Source organism: Anoplolepis gracilipes, chromosome 5 (assembly GCF_047496725.1).
Source record: "Anoplolepis gracilipes chromosome 5, ASM4749672v1, whole genome shotgun sequence".
Lineage (NCBI taxonomy): Eukaryota > Metazoa > Arthropoda > Insecta > Hymenoptera > Formicidae > Anoplolepis > Anoplolepis gracilipes.
This window is the reverse complement of record NC_132974.1, coordinates 2,172,944-2,193,059: the sequence shown is the minus strand read 5'-3', so window position 1 is coordinate 2,193,059 and position 20,116 is coordinate 2,172,944. Positions and strand designations below refer to the sequence as shown.

The window sequence follows — 20,116 nt, the reverse complement described above, 5'->3', positions numbered from 1 at the left end:
GACATGCGAGAAAATCGCGCATTTCTCACATAGTTCAGATCATTTGTATTATACGCGAGCTTAGCGATCGTTACCCTCTTGGCGGGGTAATGCTCGGTAATAAGACGTGTTTTAATGACTACTTTAGTACGGGTAACGGGTAACACGAGATCGTACACGTACACGAAAGTCAAGCGAATCCAATTGCGATGAAGCGATCGATAGCGCGGTAATAAGAAAGAGTTGAAATTATCTTAACCGCTTGCGATGCAAAACACTCTGGCATGATTCTCTCATTTAAACGGTCTCGTATTCTCATTGTAACGTATACGAAAGAAACTAAATACTTTAGATTACTCCAATTTAAAATCATTCTCGCGTCAATTTCTTGACAGCTAATTTCTCTCTTCTAGTATGTCTAATCAAAAAGATAATCCAAAAAATTATTAACAATTTTTAAATCGTACATTTCCTATTTGTAATACATTACGAATTAATATAATCACGTAATTCTTATGTATAATATGTTCAATAAAAAAAAAAATTATCAAAAAGACTTATAAGTTTTCAAGTTGACATTTGACAATATACATATCTCTCTTCTTTTAATACTACTTGTCGAAAAAAAAAAAAAAAAAAAAAAAAAAAATTATTAATCTAACAATAATCGATATTATTACATCACTTAATGTGCATAACGAGCAGATAAAATAATACTTTCACAGTTTTCACGTGATGTTTCTAATCTATCTATCTTCGCGTGTAACTATATAAAGCGCAAGGGAAAAATTTTGACACGAGATGCGCGAGCGCGCGGATCAGCTGGTAAGAGATGCGGGCGATCTCCGACACGCGAGCCGCTCTCTTCTCGCTCTCGCGGCCGGTCTCGAGGAGCGATTTCTATTACGTGCAAGTGCAGCGATCATTACCCCCTCGGTACGGTAATGTTCGGTAATCAGGTGTATTTTAACGAGTAGCCGCGCGGCTTGGCCTATACATATATGTATGTGTACCGACGTATGTATGACTTGCCATAACTTGAATCGTATTTCTAAACGACGTTGCGGGATCGTTGCACCCGACACGAGATCCTGTGCACGCAGTAAGGAAAGATTTATAAAAAAAATTCCGCCATTCGGACGCAGGCTATCTAAAAAAAAAATCGTCTTTTGCTAGAGAAAATTTTAAACAGAAAAACCTAGGAATGTTAAAGAAAATATTGCAGTGATTAACAAAAAAAAAAAAAAAAAAAAAAAAGATTTCGCGAAGAAAATCTCAGACCATGAGTATATTTTGGAACGTGTTACATCACGTTCGCTTTATTTATATACTGCGATAAACGTTGACTGGCCCTTTTTTCAATGTGCAGACCGATGTAATAATCGACGTGATTTTTGGGAACGGCGTTCGTCAGAAAAAGGGAGAGAATCATTGTAATTCATGCCGTTATGTCGTTTAATTAATACCTTACACGTCGCGTGATTTTTTTCTCGAGTCGTTCGTCAAGCGCGCTTCTTTTGGGCAAACAGCGTGTAAGCATATGTCGCGTTTTCTCTTTCTCTCTCTGTTTCTCTCGTACAATATCTTGTATAACTGTATATCGGTATGTCGGCATGCGATTACGAGTGCGATCGTGTTCCGGACAAACGACATCTCATGTTTTATGCGAACGTATGATTGCGTCGATACATAATACGTAACGACTGTTGTTAAATTTCGAGACAGTGTGAAGGATGACGCGAGATACGTGATATGGAAAAAGACGATAGTTCTGAAATCTATAACATGAAAAAAAATATTAAATAGTAGAGGCTCGCAGAATAATTCTTACTTCACGGTAAAAGAAGTTTATGGAAAGCAAATATTTCGCAAACTTCAATTTTAATGTCCACACGAGAGTCATGATTGATTAGAAACAGCGACTAATCTATAATTATTAGTAATTAAATAATAATATAGTAATAATAATTTTTCTGAAAATAACAAATAAAATTCTTCATGTTCATAACGTTAGATAATGCATGAGTTAAACGCATGAGAATATTTCCTTTTTTAACATCCCGTTCTACTAAAACGCTTCTAAACTAATTAAGCGTATCGCATTAAAACCTTGCTATACAGTCAGGAACGTTACATAGTCGAACGACAATACGAGGTCATCGACACACAAGTAACATCCGTTACAATGTAAATATAATGCACAATGTACGCGAGACACAACGCCATTACGCTTTTCCCTTTCACGCCAATTTTTTTAATTGCTTGCGCATGCATCATGCCGAAGAATGATTACGGTTGGTACAGCAAAGAGGCGGTATAAATTATAAAAGACTCATTAAACTTGCGATAGATATGTCCTGTTAAACGCGCAAAGATCATTTGGTTAAGTTTGATGACGTACGTATTAAAGTATTGCTCAGCAATAGAGGAGAGAGAGAGAGCAGAGTTGTCAGAAATATCGTATAACGTATAATCATAATTTCAAAATTACAAACATTTCTCAAGCTTAATTTTCTCACGTGTAACTCGCACATGCAATTACAATAGCATAGATACCGTAAAGTGCAAAGCATAAATGAGTTTTAATAGGTCATGTTAGCGTTCATAAGTGCTTTGAAAGCAATAATTTCGGCTGCAGCAAATATAATAATAAGTCTCGAAAAATTAATACACTTATTAATAGCTTAAATCGTTAAATTATTAACAATTAAAATCGTGATGTATCTAAATACAATAGATTGAATATTGCAATATATTCCGCAAATGTGTTTATTACTCAGTATTTTGCCTAGGCATTAATTACATAATAAAGTTGTTTTCATTAAGCATCCTTAAGATAAACACTTGTAAAATTCATAAAGAGTAATTAATAATATATCGTAATATAATAATATATCATAAAATTTATGTAAAGTTATAAGGATTTCTCTCTCTCTCTCTCTCTCTCTCTCTCATGTACAGAACACACCCATATATGTATGTAACCGAAGATGAAAGTATTGATTTGTTGTCGTTCGACTGATCATGTTACATTGAAGCAAAGCAATTTTACAAACAATTGCACGCACCAAATGCTTTCGTAAAACACACTCATATATAAATTAATGGGGCACCATATATCGCTGCGCGATCACGCGCCGACGTGTACACGTGTCCGGAATATGCGAGTACCACGTGCCTGTATGCACGAATCGTAAATTTCAATATTTGTACGCCGTTACATGACCAATGAACCGACATGATGAAGCAAGGCGATATTTATCGATGATCGATCGCTAAGCGATCGGAGAATTGCGGCAACCGAAGTTGGAATCGATCGTGTCGGCTACAAAAGGTTGGCTCTCTCAATCCGGACGGATTATTTTTAATTCGTTCTATTCTATTCACGAATGTAATTTAAAAAATGAATAATTAACGCATAAATAGATATTAAACAAATTATAAGAATTTATCTTAAAATGATTATACATATATTCAATTCATGTAAGCAATTTTTAATTAAATGTATAGAAAAATTGAGATATATAAAATATCTAAAAAATTTTATTAAAAATATATAATTTATTACAGTTTCATAAATACTAATTAGAGATTTTCAAATGTTTTCGTAAGACTTATAATTAAGCGCAACGACACTATTATTATACACGTTTTATATATGTTATGCCTACTAGGATATTTTTTAATTAATAAATTACACGTTTCGCGCGCAAAGTACAAACTGCGAGACGTATCTTTTAATTCCATTCAGAGGAAGAAAGAGAATGTATAGCTTCGCGCCATTAAATATCCTCGATTATCGATATGTCAGCAGATTAATGTTTCACCTTGTGCGTGCGCGGGCAAATGATATTTTAATAGGAAACTAAAAGGTCTTTCCCTTATATATACGCGGGGCTTCCGTAGAAGCAGTTAATTGCGACACTACGTCACTACGGCGTTTCTCTCTTTATATCCCAGAAAGCGTGTATGTACAAACACTTCAAGCCTAACTGAGTGCGGTGCAGAAGTTGATTTCACGCCCGAGCGAGTCGAGTAAATGTCCGATGCTTATCGATCGCATTTTAAATTCTTTCAGAGACGGTAAACAATGTGGCTATCCGCCTATGTATTTCGGAAATCCGTTCTGATCTCCGATCAAGATTAGATCCATCGATTTCTTTATAATTAATACTCGAATCGCGTAGAATTAGCGAGATAATGGCCACATTACTATGTAATTGTCGCTAAGAGTTTCTCGAAGGATAAGAAAATGTTTTCTTGAACAAAAAATTATTATGCAAATAATATTGCAAAATAAAATTAATGTAAAAGAAAATTTTATGAGAAAAGTTTAAATAAGAAAGTAATAAAACCAGAAAAGACTTCATTATCTAGAGATTCTATAGTTTATCTTTCATCGTTGATGTCTTGTTCGATTAAAATTAAATGATGTTTCCCGACTTTTACGACAGATTATGATGTTGTATTAACGGCGGAAAAGCGATTGCGGAGAAAATCCGAGACGGAACCCTGCTGCTCGTTTTATGACACGAAAGAGACGTCATTCTCCGAGATTGGGCGAAATGTTACTTGAATTACTAATCGTCGCGAAGTTCAAACGAATGCGCTTCAAGCGAATGCGAGGTGATTCGCCCGCCAGCGATATCACGCTGGCGCTTTGATGACAGGTTTAATTACACTGCGGTTGGCGCTAATTACATCCGCGATAGTATGCGATGTTTCCGCAAACAAATTGCGATTACATAAGAGTTGTTTCCCACTGCGGTGATCGTCTCTCCTCTCGAGATAGAAATCGTCGCATCTGATAATTTCGATTCATGTAACTCGAAAAATAGGATCTGACGATTACATATTTTTAATACTAAAACGTTAGATGTGAATAATTTGTTTATTAAAACTTTTAATAATTTGGAATTTAAAAAAGATATATATAATTTTCAAATATAGTAACAAAAAAATGAGTTCTATTATTACGCTATTCATCTTTAATATTTTTTATAATCGTATAATAAGTACAAGCATAAGATAATTATCATTCATTAATCTGATAGAGATGTTAATCTTGAAGAAATTATACAGTAAATCAAATATATTGTATCTAATTGTAATTAAGAAAAATATCAATTATAATAAAAAAAAGATATTATATATATATATATATCTCATAGAATATATTTGACATAATATCTCACTTTATATATAAAAAATGTATTTTAGACTTTTAGCTATAACAATTTTACATAATTACAAAACACGAGATATGAGATGCACGCTTTCACATATATAGAGAGTTCGTAAGATAAAATAAAACTCTACACGCGGAGAATTATGTGATGTCGTATGAGTTCATCGAGGGCTTTTACGAGAGCGACGACATGTTTAGAGATCGCGTGTCAAAAGCAGCGTGGGCCGTGCATTGTTCCTTCAAGCTGCTCTCTCACGAAAACTACGTGTAAAATCGCGTTTGGCAAACATGTGGCGTATCCTCGAATCAAAAATAGTGTGCTAGAAATTCCCAAGCATAATTTCTGTGAACGTATAATTTGCAAACTTTGACGCGCTTTCGTTCTCTGCAAAATAGAATATTTATAATTGATGAATATTCTGAATTTTATTCAGAATATTCATTAATTTTTTTTAGTCTCTCATTCGGATATTTATCTCTGAGCAATATACAAGGATGGGAACGGGAATAAATAATGAGTGTTTTAATCGTTAATTGTAAGACTTCATAAATTATTTACGAAGAAGTGGTCTCTTCCTCAACGCGTAATAAAATTATGACATGACATTGATCCCAAAAGATGTTAAGACAACACATGTCACATTTTCAAAATGTGTTAGACGCTGATATTTTATTTCCAATATCAATAATCGTATAGAAAGTCTTCGAGATCACTTCGTAAAAAACGATAACGCATTATCAGAGGTATAATCGTACGATGTTTAAAGCAAATCAATTAAAATTTCACGATTGAATTGACTATAGCTGGAAGATCGGTTGATCAATGTGTCTAATAAATTTCGTTACCTATAATTTTCATCAGGAGAGACATAGGTATATACCCACCGCGACATCCTTTACATATTCGGATTCGCATGCATCTGAATTGCAAATGCGTCGGCGGGGACATGCGTTTTTTTGTGTCTCTTTTGCAATTAAATTGTCACGAATTATAGTCGAAGGGACAATATAAAAACGTCGCCGCATCAATCTTTCTTCTTCCTTTTATATATTTATTTATATTTTACATCACGTGGTATATAAATTATTTTATATGAATTATTGTATATGAATGATATTTGATATTTTGCGTATTTAATTATATAATATAAAATATCAATACGTAATTTTAAACACGCGTGAATATTTTATTTAAACTGTATGCATGTCGAACTACTTTAAATTTAAAACATTCCTTTCTCACTGCAAACGAATAAATCTATTGGATGATCTTTACCTGAACTTTTGCGCGGTTAATCGAGAGAAATACGCGTAACGTTTAACGTGTTAATAATAAAGTAACTCTCGCTTCGTCCGCAGACAAACCCGCGGGCGCATTCTCGAAGAACGGCCTGTCGATTCGCAATCGTGCCCGGTGCATGTCGCGGCAATTACGCCCACGAAACCGCGCGACCGGGTACTTTAATTTCTCATCGATTGTCTAGGCATTCTCTCTCTCTCTCTCTCTCTCTCTCTCTCTCTCTCTGCACAACCACCCTTTCCCTCTTCTCTCGACATTGCTTTCGTTCCTCTGCCGTTCCATCTCTCTTTTTCTCGTTCGCGTAGAGCGGGTAAGAGAGCGAGCGTCGTGCCAATAAATTAGATTCCTCAGACACGTTATACACGATCGTTTCAGCGGACACGTGTTTAAAGAGCGCACACGCCACGGCGTGGGACGGCGTGTGCATTGTGTTCGCCGCGAGAGACGATGGTCCGGGCTCGCGTATGTGTAGTACGTGTGTGTATCCCGGCGCGATACCGGTACTATAAACGCTAAACGTTATTTGCGGATTATAATTTGTGCTCCGATAATGAAGGATCGTAAAGCGTGGCGCGTTAGATAAGGCGAGAGAGCCGGCGAACGAGACACGTCGGCAGCGGCAAGAGAAAGCGACTTGCGGGCCCGCGGCCAGATCGGGCCCCGTTGGAATTCGCGTTGTCGCGAGTCTGAATGCACGCCTGATCGGGGCCGGAAGTCGAGCATTAGAACCGGCGACCCGATTTTCCGGGTTTCGGCAAGAACCTGCCGTCGCCGATCGTTTCATCATACGATATAATTAACGCTCCCGAGACACATTAATGGCGCGGTAGCGAATGCGACAGCCATGGGCGAATATCTTGGTAATCGAAATGTAGACTCGATATGCAAATATCTCCGTATGATAACGATTGATAATGTCTGCTCGTTGTTGCTTATGCAACTTTATAATACTACGAATATAAATGATAGAAGTTGTCGCGTTTCTTTGTAATGATAATAAAAGATAATAGATAATAAATGATAGTATATCGACACGACACCCTAATAATAAATAGTATATCCTAGACATCACTTGGCGAGAATGCGATATTTCATACATGTTAACGAGTTTATTACACACGGACGTGCAATCCCATACATAAATTCTCCCTATCAAAACGTTCCGCTTGTGATTAGCTCCGATTATTTGCCTTATTTATTGCTGATGATTATGCTAACAATTTATTCTTTCCCACGTTTTACGAATCTATAATATTGATGGAGGCGAGAATTGCATCGCGCTAAATTATACAGGTACACGATAATCACTTATCAAAATTGAAGGAATTGTTTAAAAATTACTTGTCAGACAATTTAGGTGCGATCGAAACGCTAACAGTGGATTTGTGATGGATCTAAAATGAAGTTTCTAGGGGAAAGTAAAGTGCACGAGACGTAAATGTCGATTTACGATGTTGAAGGTGTACGTAAATTACGATTATACCCGTTGCATTGATAATTAGCGGTCTGTCGTTTTATCGCTCTGAAATTCATTTCAATTCCCGTCAATGAACTCGACAAGAGCGAAAAAGAGGGAGAAGTGGTGTGAACGTTACGACCGTGGAGATCAGTCTCTATTCGCTCTCTCAGTTGCTTTCCGCTATAAATCCCAGAGTTACGTTTGCTTGGACAGATATCGCGATTAGCGAATCGCAATTACGCGTTTTAAAAGAAGATAAAATAAACATCGTAAAGACGCATTAAAGTAAATCGCATAACATGTAACATGACGTAACAACGCTCATCCTTTTAACTGTGTATTCCGTGGGTCTAAAAAAATAGAGAGGTCAATCACGGGTTGTGTGATACACAGTAAGTCGAAGACATTTAACCCCTTCGTTACTTTCGCTTAATCAAAGTGTATGTTTGTCCAACTCGAGGATTGAAACCTCCGCGATAACGGCAAGGAAAACTTCAATGAGAAACCGTCAATCATGTTCCCGTTAATTTATACGATGTTATTATTTTACGTTAGTCTAAATTATTATCAGAGATATTATATACAAGTTAAGATTTTTTTCTAAAAATAATAGATAGATTTCTAAAAAAAGAGATATTTGGAGCGAGACACAGCTCAATTAAATTCCAAATGAAGGAAAAATTTACATGTGCGCACGCATAAAACAGTTTTTATGTCTGTGGCGCGTTTTTGCACGTGTACGACTTTTTCGATAACGATTACGACGTAGCTGCGGCCGCCTCGAGATCATAGCTGCGAAACTTTCACTCAAATACGTAGAATAGAGAGAGAGAGAGAGAGAGAGATAAGTGCCAGGCGCGAATTGCTATGCGACGAAACGTGTAAATGTCCTCCTTTTCTTCCTCTTTTCCGACTATATAATTCAACCGTTGCCGCTTTCCTAGATAACGCTTTTCAATTTCCTATTCTCTCGCCTGGTCGACGTTTCTTCTTAGCGCGATATCGCGCACGACAAGCGCAAACACGCCGCGCGAGCGGACGCGATGATGATACCGCGTCGACCACAATTCGCCTTTCACTCAATTGTCCCGTCATCGCATTCGCGGGATGCGGTTTGAGGCGCGAAACTCTGCCGCTCCATCGAAGCTGCGTATCTCTCTCGTCCTATCATCGTGAGACGTTTACTCGGACGTTTCTAGCACAATTTTCCATTTTTACTGTAACGTTTTTATTAATTGTATTTTAACATGATGAAACTGCTCAATCTTGTAAAAAAAAAAAAAAAAAAAGAAAATAGAAAAGAATATATTTTATTTTTAAAAATATTGTTATTGCGTTTTAATTATCAGCATACTACATTTTTGTTTATCGTCACTTTTTAACAATGCTTTTAGATAAGAGCACTCGCTTGTCAAATTTTCTACGTAAATAATAAAATAATCGTAATAAGTATATATATAATCGAAGAAATTTCATCCAAATTTCATCAGTATGTAAAATATCATTTTAAAAACTACGTCGAGATTCCGTGCAAAAATCCGCTGACAAAGGAAACGGCTGATTCACCGGGCAGTCGGGAAATGTGACGTGTACTCGTGTAATTACTTAAATCCAAAGTTGACGCCGGCGCGAGATCAACGGCTCCGATATTACGGCGCAAGTTGAAGGTGAAAATCACGTTGTCTCGAGAGCGCGTATTAGCTTCAATCCCGCGTATTCTTTCTGACGAGTTGAAGTCTGCGCACGCAGATACATACACGCAGGACACTCACGTGCTGTCCCATCCCCGTGCATAATTATACAGCCGAGGGACGGAGCGTGAGCGAGAGAGCGGTTGTGCAAGGCCTGGGCGAGGCCACCGCATAGAATATTCAAGTCTCTCTTAAGTTTCTTCTAGTAGTAAATATTGTTATGCTAAGTGCAGCCGTTGTCACGCCTTCCCTCTCCGCTTCGGGGCTCCTCTTCTTCCCTCTGGCATTTTTTTCTTCCCCGCGCCACCTCTATGTACCTTTCTTTCTTGCTTTCTTTCCTCTCGCCCGGAGAGAAGAAGCTCGCACACTCTTCGCATTCCCATTCTCGGGCCTCGCATGCTCGAGAAAAGCATCGCGCAGAACCAGACGCGGTCGACGACTTGGCTGTGCTTCTCTCTCGCCAAGTTATTCCCCTCACGATTTATGTACAATAATGCGACGCGAATCAAAGGCGGTCGCAATCGTACGCAGACACACCCCGAGCGATTTCGTTACTAGGTTCAAAAAAAAAAAAAAAAAAAAAGAAAAAGAATAATAAAAGCAGAACGACCGAGATTTCACCTTTGGATAATTTCACGCCGCGTTAATTGGAAAAATCTATTAATACAAGGACGAAAGGCGCATTAACACTCTCCGATAAATACGCGAAAGAATTCCTTCCTTGCTGAAGACGATCAAAATTAACGCGATACCGTTACGCAAATATAATTTTGTAAAACGTGATCGCCCCGCGTTTCGTATAAAAATTAATATCAATTTTCACGCAATTTGGCGAAACGAGTTTTCTATAATTGCTACGCACGAGAGAACATTCAGACGTTACGCTGGTGCGCGCGAGCGAACGTAACTATATTTTTTTTAATCTCTTCAAATTACGCGCGAAACATCATCAATCTTAATGACAAGCGATCTTCACCTTACGCGGCTCGCGCTCTTCCTAATCGCGAGTACACCAAGGCCGAAGGGGATATAATGCCGTTCACATTTAACCCTATCCTCACTTGTCACTTGCGCGCGATCGGCCCAACGTGCCGGTTTATAAAGGCCCCGCTATTAGAAAGTGCGCGCACGTATTAGGCGGTAATTTTTATCACAAGCTAATATCGGAGTTTCGCAACGAGACGCTTCATTGTGGCCGGGTTAATCAACGAATATTACCTCCAGGCGCTGCAATCTGAGTTTAATCTCATCACGAGCGGCGGACTGTCCGAGGAAATGTGTCGAGTTGTTTGAAGAAAATTTTTAATTTCCTCCTCCTTGCGTTATATAAACCGGTTGTGCCGTTGCTAAACTAAACGATAATGTGAATAAAATGCGCGAGACAAAGTATAATTTTTAACCGCGCACGCCATCGTTTCCCAGGAAACGCGATTGTATAATGACTGCCGTGGCGATCATTAGCGTTAATAACGACCGATATTTCCGATCTGATTTCCCAGTCGAGGATTACGAACGTAAGGTGACGCAACGCAAGAGGGCCACGTAAGAGGAGTATGAAAACGTGCGGCGCGATTCGCACGACATTTGCTCCGATGCTGGTCGACCGGGTCGGCCAGGAAGAGAAGATGCTGCGCTACCTCGAGGAAGACGGTAACGATCATCTTTGATTGCGTAATGGTGAAAACGGAGGACTCTTCGCGTGATGTCACGACCTAGCAACAGCGGAGAACAAAGTCCTTGCTGCAGGTGCTCTTCTCGCCGCCGGTTCTGATAAATCCTCCTCCAACGTCGACAACGGGTAGGCAATCCCTTTCGGGACGAAAGGACGCTATTTACTGGCCGATTGTCAGTTACACGATTCGCGCTGCTACGGCGAATTTACGAGCCGCTGGCTAATACTTCGCGCTCTATTCTGAGAAAGTGATCCTTGTTAGAGTTGGATCTTCGAATGTCAGATGATAAATACCGTGACGCACGAATAAGGATGATTGACTTCATTTAAAAAATTGACAACTCTAGAGTTATAATTTTTTACTTTTTCGTTGTAATTATAACATGTTATTATTATAAAAGAAAATTTCTCTCACTCTCTTTCTCTGCAATTATATCTTAAAGTTTTTCTCTTACGAGATTGCTCATATCTCGAAATGTATACGTCTTTAATTAAATAAATTAATATTATGATTAGAATAATCAGGTACTTTATATACTGCGATTAGATAATTGCATTGAATTTAATTAAATAGACAATTTATTTCGTTGAAATGTTATGAAACGTGATACGTGAAATGCAACTCTTGTCTTTCTCTTTTTGTGCATATGTAATTATTACTTTTCTTAGTTAGTTATATAATTTTAGTAAGATATTATTTCTGATTCTCTGACCAATCATGATGAAATTACAAACATGCCGCGCAAAGTACGCGTAGCAAAACGTTAAATGACTTGAGTAACATCTTCATGATTACGATATCGCCTGAAACGGCTGTCAGCGATACGAGAATATAAAAAAAAGTGAATGAAGTATAAATGGACTGCTATTTAACCGATTCGTGCTGCGGCGCGAAAACGAGCAGGGATTGATGAAGCGTACGGCGACGACTGTGTAAAAGAGAGAAGGTGAAAGGCGATAACGGCAAAATGAGCAGATAAGTGGGCGTAAGGCACATATCAGTGAGAGCAGATACCAATGGCAAGGCACAATAAAAGATAGTTCAAGTTACGTAAGCGTCATGATGAAGATTAGCTAAATACGACCATTGAAATAAATAACGCTTGCAAATTTTATGTCTTTGCCTATATACATAATAATATAATTATTCAAAGCAAATACGACTGCTTACAAAAGCGTTGCAAAAGAGAGATCAAAATGTAAAAATAATAAGAGGCGAAAGAACCGGATTCACGAAAGCATAAATTTGCTCGTGACACGAGTCATTCTCCAGATGATGCCTATTATAAGATGTCTATTGTAGAAAATAAAATTCATTCAACATAAAAAAGATCAAAAATCTTATCTAGTTATATTATACGAATATTCTACGCGTTTTTTTTTTTTTTTTTTTATGTATAAAAATCTTGAAATGTAATTTCGGCAAAATACATATACATATATGACTTTGTCGTATCATTAATAAATACTAGTCGCAATCACCTTTCTCCGCCATGCAGGTGCAAACAATCTCCGTTTTGATATCTCGCATAAGATACTTGAAGTGAACGACATTCTTCATAATCGCTACCGTAACACGCGGAATTCCGCGATATATTTTTATCGCCGCGAGCGAGCTATAAAAGCGAAGAAAAATATGTATTACAACCACATCAACTCGCAGACCAACCAAAGCAAACACGAATCTCTTATCAATTAAAGTAATTATCTTTCCAAGTATTATTTCCATTTCGCACGATTAATCCCACCTTGCATACCGCAGTTCGCGAAAACGCCCCTGGTTATAACTGGATGTCGCACGTGCTGAAATTCCTGCGAGATACAAAACAAATTGCAAACCGGTTTGTTTCGTAATAGCTTATTAATAATTATTTTTTCGAATAAAAAATCATTTTTTTTAAAACATCCTCGGAACAAAAAAATTTATATTTTCAGTCAAAAATAATTTTTTTTATTTTTTCATTATATATTTTTTATGCTCAAGATTTTTTTATATAAATAATATGTTTTTAAGTTGAATTTCAGATTAATTTACTTAAAATTAAGTAATCTCAAAGGAGAAAAGAAATGCGTAGAGTATTCGTACATCTAATAAATGGTATTTTATATTCAAAATGGTATTTATATTTAATAAATAGTATTTGGAAATAGTTTTTTCTCCTCTACATGTTGTGAATGAATTTCATTTTATTTAATAGACATTCTATATCATCACTCGCTGGTGAACGAAACTTGTATCGCAAATCTACGCTCTCGTGAATCGACTCTCTCGCCATTAACGATCGTCACGGAAGTGTAATCGTGCTTTTTGCTTTGCCATGATTTTCATTTTTCGATAGCTACGTCGGCGCCTAGCGATTTTCGATGATTGGTCGATAAATTCCATGTATCTTTCATGTATTGACGGCAATGTCAGACACCGTGGAGTTTTGATTAGGCGACGAGTCGGTAAGAACCGTTCCTTTGGCCGAAGATTAATGGCTATAATACCGAATGTTAAGAGATCTCTAATCATCTCGCGGACCAGACTTTCTCTGCGCAAACACGAGAACAATGAGTTTGACGAACCGCGAGAAAGAACGGTAAAATATTTGCCTCGAGAGCAAATACGAAAACAGGTCGCGTACTTGTCCTATCGTAAGAACGTTCTTGACATCGTTACGTTACCGTGTAAGTAATGAAATCATTACGTAGCTTACGAAGGAAGAAAAAAAACAATTCTCTTTATAAAATAGAAAAATGCTACTTTTTTTTCTTTAAACAAATACAAATGTGAGACAGCTTTATAGTAGTATTAGTTTACGCGCATTTTACTATTCTTTATACACGTATATATGTCACTAAATGAAGACTGACAAAGTAACGTCTAGGTTTCTCTTCAAACAGACGTTTGAAAACTACTTATCCGACATCTTTCCAACGAAAAGATAAAAGCAAATAAGTTAATTTTCGATTCGATCGAGATGACAAAAGCAAATAAATCAATTATTTATTACAATGTTAATAAATCAATTATTTCTGACAATGTAATCATCATAAACTTCCATAACTACTGACAGGTAGACCGTGCGAGAGAACCAGTTACGAAATCAAATAAAGGAGACTTGGACCCGCCAGCACAACAGTCGTCCACGAAACTCTCGTTTCTTATCAAACGTACTTCTCTCGACATACCGAAACAATCGCGTCCAGAAAGAAGAACGATCGCCGGTCGCGAACAGCAACGACGTTGCTGCGTCGCGGAACTTCGTCGAGGAAGACGAAGGGAGAATACGAAAAGAAAAAGATGAGGAAGGAGAGGAAGGAAGGAGGAAGACTCTTGCCGCGGGGAGGTAGATATGAGAATAAGTAGCGTAGTAACGCGTACGACGTGGCAGTAGGCAGACTATCCAGCTTCCCGACCAAGAAAACTAGCGGCAATAATAATTTACAGTACTCTTTGCCCTTCCTTCTTCTAGCGTCTCTCCCTTCGCTTTTGCCTCCTCCTCCCGATCCTCGCCCCCATCGTTTCTTCTTGGTTCGCTTCGGTGCTGTTGCTGATAGTGATGGTGGTGGTTGTTGGAAGCAATTCCATATTAGGAGTCGTGCTCCTCGGTTTACCACGATGGAGGCTATTGAGACGTAGTTACCCTTACTTATCCTGTCGCTGCAAGAGCGAGCAACGACGACCAAGCCAAAGAAAGGAAAGGATCTCTCGCGAACGCAGGATCTGGAAGCGAAGGAACTCTTCCTTTCTTCGGCGGTCATTGATCGAGAGAGAGAGAGAGAGAGAGAGAGAGAGAGAGAGAGAGAATGAGACAAAGAGAGATGGTGGGGAGAGGGGAAGAATCGGCCGTTTCGCTCGCGATTTTATTCTCATCTGACGAGGAACAATTCACTCGAACACGCAGAATCCTTTTTCTGCCTCTGTGAATGAAACTCGAGAGATGCCGGCAATTTTGTATGAGGAGAAACAACCGCACGAATTCTGCAGCATGGTTTTCATAAAGGAGAACATGATCGCGAACAACAAAATGCACGAGGCCAGGAAAAATAGAGGATAATCTAGAGAAAAAAAAAAACTACGTACTTTGCATTGACAAATATTATATAATACATATCTTTTAATTATGACTTCTTTGATTTTTTTATGGAACACAAATTGTTTGAGAATCTATTTTTATCAATTGCACAAAAGAAGAAAGAAAAGAAAAGAAATTAAATTTTCAGTAATCTAAAAAATTTTTAATTTTTAATTTTGCTGAATAACGTCATTAATAGCTCGACTTTGTGGCGTCTACTCAATCTCGCCAAAGTGTCAACGATTACAAGCAAGACAATTCGCGCGAAAGATTCAGCGGAATGTTCACGGCGTGTTGAAGTTCTCTACTCTACATTCCTCGTTGCTGAAGAATTTTCCGGTCCAGCGGACCCTGTCACTTCGCGCGACGACTCGTCTCTTTTACCTCTCGCTAAGCGACTTCACTACCTATCATAGAACGTGCAATCCCTCAACGACCGGTGGCCGACTTGAATCGTACAGCCGTAGTACCTAGCCAACCGGAAACTTTCTTCTCTTCGAGTCGACGATACGCTGTCCCATCGGACAGTTTGCTCACGCGCGCCTCTTTAAGCGAAATCGCATCTCCGTTTTCGCGCGAGAGAGTCGGCTTGAGAATCGCAAATATCTCATGCAAAACCTCAAGCCGCTCGTATCGCGCTAAGCTTCGCGAGAAAAGCTGACGATGCGTATCATGAGCAGAGAGATAAAACGTTGACGTTTGAAGATTATAAATGCACGATAGAAAACTAATAATGTAACCTTCGCGCAAACTCTATATAAACCTCTTTAATCGATAATTATTGTATTTTTATATTTAATTAATATTTTTGAAACACAGATATATGTTATGTAGAAAAAGACAATTTATTTAATTGCAGAAATTATTACTTGTGTCATAAAAGAAAATAGGAATGAATCGAAGCTTTTCACAGTCACAAGGCAGGGCTCGCCTCGGGCGATTAATTAAAGGGTTAATACAAACACGCGAGAAAGACTATCGGGAGGAGTACCCTTCCACGCGATGGCTAAACGTACTCGTTTTCAGGCAGCACCTTCTATTTTCCGCTTGAAGAACGTTTGATTAGCGGTAAATTAAATAATAAGGAAAAGATTGCGTGCAAAGATCGATGCGCGCGAGCGAAATCGTCAGAAATATAATTGACGACTTTTGCAAATACTAAGGATGAAATCTAATAAAATATACATTTGCATAGATTTGAATATCATTAAAATAAATATTATTTAGAAATAAATAAAGCTTAAAAAAATGAATAGAAATTATATATTAAAGTTTTGTATGTTTACATCAAAAGTGTGACATAAAATTTAACAATTTGCTTTCAATATTCAATATACATATAATATACATTTTATTGCTAAATAAATATAATTTTTTTATTGTAATTAGTTAATACAAAATAAAATTTAATAATTCTAATCTTTCTAACTATATAAAGATAATTTTAAACGTAATTTATGAATGATCGTATTCGTGAATCGATTCACTCGATAATCTCTCATCACACAAGAATGAAAAAGATGTTACAAAAGATTAATAAACTCACGTTAAAGGTCACTATAGCGTAATTTTTCGTCGTAATTGCTAAAAGTGCAATGTACAAAAATATGATTTTAAGACGATACAAGCAATTTAGATGCACCACCGTTGTTGAATGGCTGGCAAACGAGATATTAAGTGCCGGACAGTAAAATATCGCGACGTAGCGAACGCACCAATTAGCGTACATTGAGCTGAGCGAGGTCAATCACGCTACGAAATAATAAAAAAAAGAACAGAGCAGCGACAAAAAGTTTGACGACAGAAAACAACGAGAAATTTCATCTTGCGTGCTAATAATCGTTTGCGTTCGCGAATCTCGAATACGCGACCTTGACTGAGTAGATTAAGTAGATTTATATACAGAAATAATAATAATTATCTCTGCACTCAAACTGCATTTGCACTAAATATTAAGTACAGTGTGCTTCCTGACATTACAATTCACTAACATTAACGAAAAGATACAGAGCTATAAATATTATTTATATTCGCGTATGGTCGTCATAAAGCACTCTATAACGTTTATAGAGGATGCTTGTTTATATTACCGCTGTAGATAATTTTAATTTTATCATCTATATAAAAAAGATAGTTGAGCATTTATTTATAATCGACGCGGGATAAAAGACGGAGTGAATGGCGTGTCATATAAGTTTAAATTGAACCTGTGACTCGATTTAACTTAGTTATGTTCTTCCTATCCTTATTCTCGTGATCTTCGTTAATCTCATTCCGCGCGTTTTTTCTACCCGGCTTCTGCCTTCCTTCCTTCCCTACTTCTCGTTTTTCATATTTATACCATCTCGCTGCTGGATCACGTTTTTACCGCCGTTCGATTAATTTTACGTCGCACCGCGTGAATATGTCCCCTCGTAACAAACTATCGACTCATTAACCAACCAATTAATCTCTTCGTATCACTTGTAAAGTTCCTACTTGTTTATATCAGGCATGCATATTATCCGATAAAACGATATGCGAATAGACTACATCAGAATAATCGCGTTCATAACATTTCAAGAGAAGCCGACTATTAAAGTGAGTAATAGATATTTCCCTCCCCCAAGAATGGTCGGAAATACGGTGCGTTAAAGCATCGTTAAAGTGTCATTAAAGTATCACCGATGATTGTAATGCTAGCACATGAATCGAACATGAGAAGATTTTTTCACGTTAATGACGTTAACGAATTTCCTGTCTCTGTAAATTAGCGCTTTTATTGCTTATTCGTTTATTATTTAAATATATATTTGCAAATATTGAAACTCGAGAAAAGAACATTTCGCCTTGAAATTAAATAATAAAATAATATTCAAAATAAATAAACAATTTATTTCAATTGACAGTTGCTATGCGATAAATTACTCGCTCTACATTACTATCAACAGCGAAATATTACACATGAATTTAAGAAAATTGAACGAAGGCATATTTCAAATTGATATACAAGTTAAAAATTGGAAATGCTAAAAATCACGCTGTTGCACGTGATCCGACGTGGCGGGTCACGTGTCAGAATGCGCTTCCGCGAGGGAGACCACCCGTAAGAAAATCTCGCGTGCAAAAAGGTTGGGAGGCACTGATCTACACGCGTATTCTCTCGAAGGGAGAACGAAAGGGAGAACGAAGAATCGCTTCGTACACGAGGGGGAAGGAACAAGAGAGGGGAGAGGAAACGAAGGCCTCGTAAAGAGAGGACGAGCAACGGCTGCACATCTCCGTGATTACTGATTACTGAAACGATTTGCACCGTTCGCTCCGGCAGAGCGATTAATTTCCGTAATGGAGTCGTACCCGGGGGATCATTCCTCATAGTTACCGATTATCATTAAGGACGGGGTTTCGATATTGAATTCGTTCCGCTCGCGAGACAATAACGGCGACGCGTATTCACGTCGAATCGAAATTACAATGATATATATATATATATATGTACATGTAATACGATCAAGTTTAAATATATATATCTGATTGTATCGGCAAAGATTATTTTCATCAAACCAAAAAAATAACGTTAAGAAATTAATAGACATAACGAGAATAATCGTCAAAGATATTTTATTATTTTTAAAATACATTTATATTCGATTAAATAAAAAAAAAAAAAACTCAATTAAAAGTTCTGTTCCGATAAAATTTTGTAGACTAATAAGTTAATATTCAGAATTATTTTATAACATTTAGATCAAAAGAGATAGAATAGTCCAATTCCAAGTCTATCGATATTGGTCTTCCAATTTATACTTTGCGACTTTTTGCGAGCAAAAATAACTAGATTGCATTATAAAAATTTCCTGTTGCTCCGGAGTGTGTTTTAGCGTCTAAAAACGCCTCTTTTTGGTGAGAGATTGCGGTATATATAAGAGGCGCTTTTTGCTCGTGTTGATCGTGTACTTCGGTCCATTGAGATTGTAAAGATAAAAGATACGAAGAAAAAGCGTGCCTGATTGATCCATAACGGCGACCACAAGTCGACGTGTCGAAAAGTATCGAGGATACGGTGTGTCTTTTCCGCGAGAGAAATATATATGTATAACAAGTTATTCTAGAGAACCAGTAATTTTCCCTGGGAGATAATATTTTATTTTTAGAATTATTTATCAGGCCGGTCTCAACGTTACTGCAATGTTGAGTCGACCCTCGGTGGAGACAGAGCAAGCCCCATAACAACCACCTGGTTTCAAAAATCAGATTAATACTCTGAATCCCCAATGGGGATTATATCAGATATTAAGCTGATAAGAACAGATACTACACTTTTGATCTTAGCTCAATGAGCCGAGAAGCGATAGTAGGAAGGGCTTTTGCAGGCCTTATACACAGCTTGTAATGGAATCTTAATACGAGTTACACGTTCGCTTCTTGCGTCGCGTAGCGGTGGACCAAGGAACTAACAAAAGTAGTCGAATCGATCCTCTTTCTCTCTTTCTCTCTCTGTCAGTGAACTACGATACTCGCTTCCTCGTGTTAGAGCACGTGACTAGAGCATGAAAGGAATGCCGCGTGTACAATGACGTTTCAGGAATCGATCGCGCGCGCTAGAAAATCATTTCTGCGGTTGAGGCAGGTGTCTCATAATGAGTGCGAGAGTGATTATAATTTATAAAATATGCATAATTCATGATTTCTGTTCGGTGATAACCGCACAGTGGCGCATTCAACAAACATTCTTATCTTTAATACTGTTGACAGAGTATATTTATAAATTCGCTAGAACCCGTTAG

The 20,116-nt window shown here is 37.6% G+C and overlaps 1 protein-coding gene and 1 non-coding gene across 4 annotated transcripts in view; both read right to left on the bottom strand.

Moving 5' to 3' along the window:
* Nucleotides 1-20,116, bottom strand: part of Osp (myosin phosphatase Rho interacting protein outspread) — a 163,828-nt gene that overhangs the window by 31,957 nt on the left and 111,755 nt on the right. The gene's annotated exons all lie outside the window — the stretch shown is intronic.
* On the bottom strand, nucleotides 19,488-19,682 carry LOC140666417 (U2 spliceosomal RNA). The gene has a single exon (XR_012046749.1). It is a non-coding gene; the product is annotated as a U2 spliceosomal RNA (small nuclear RNA).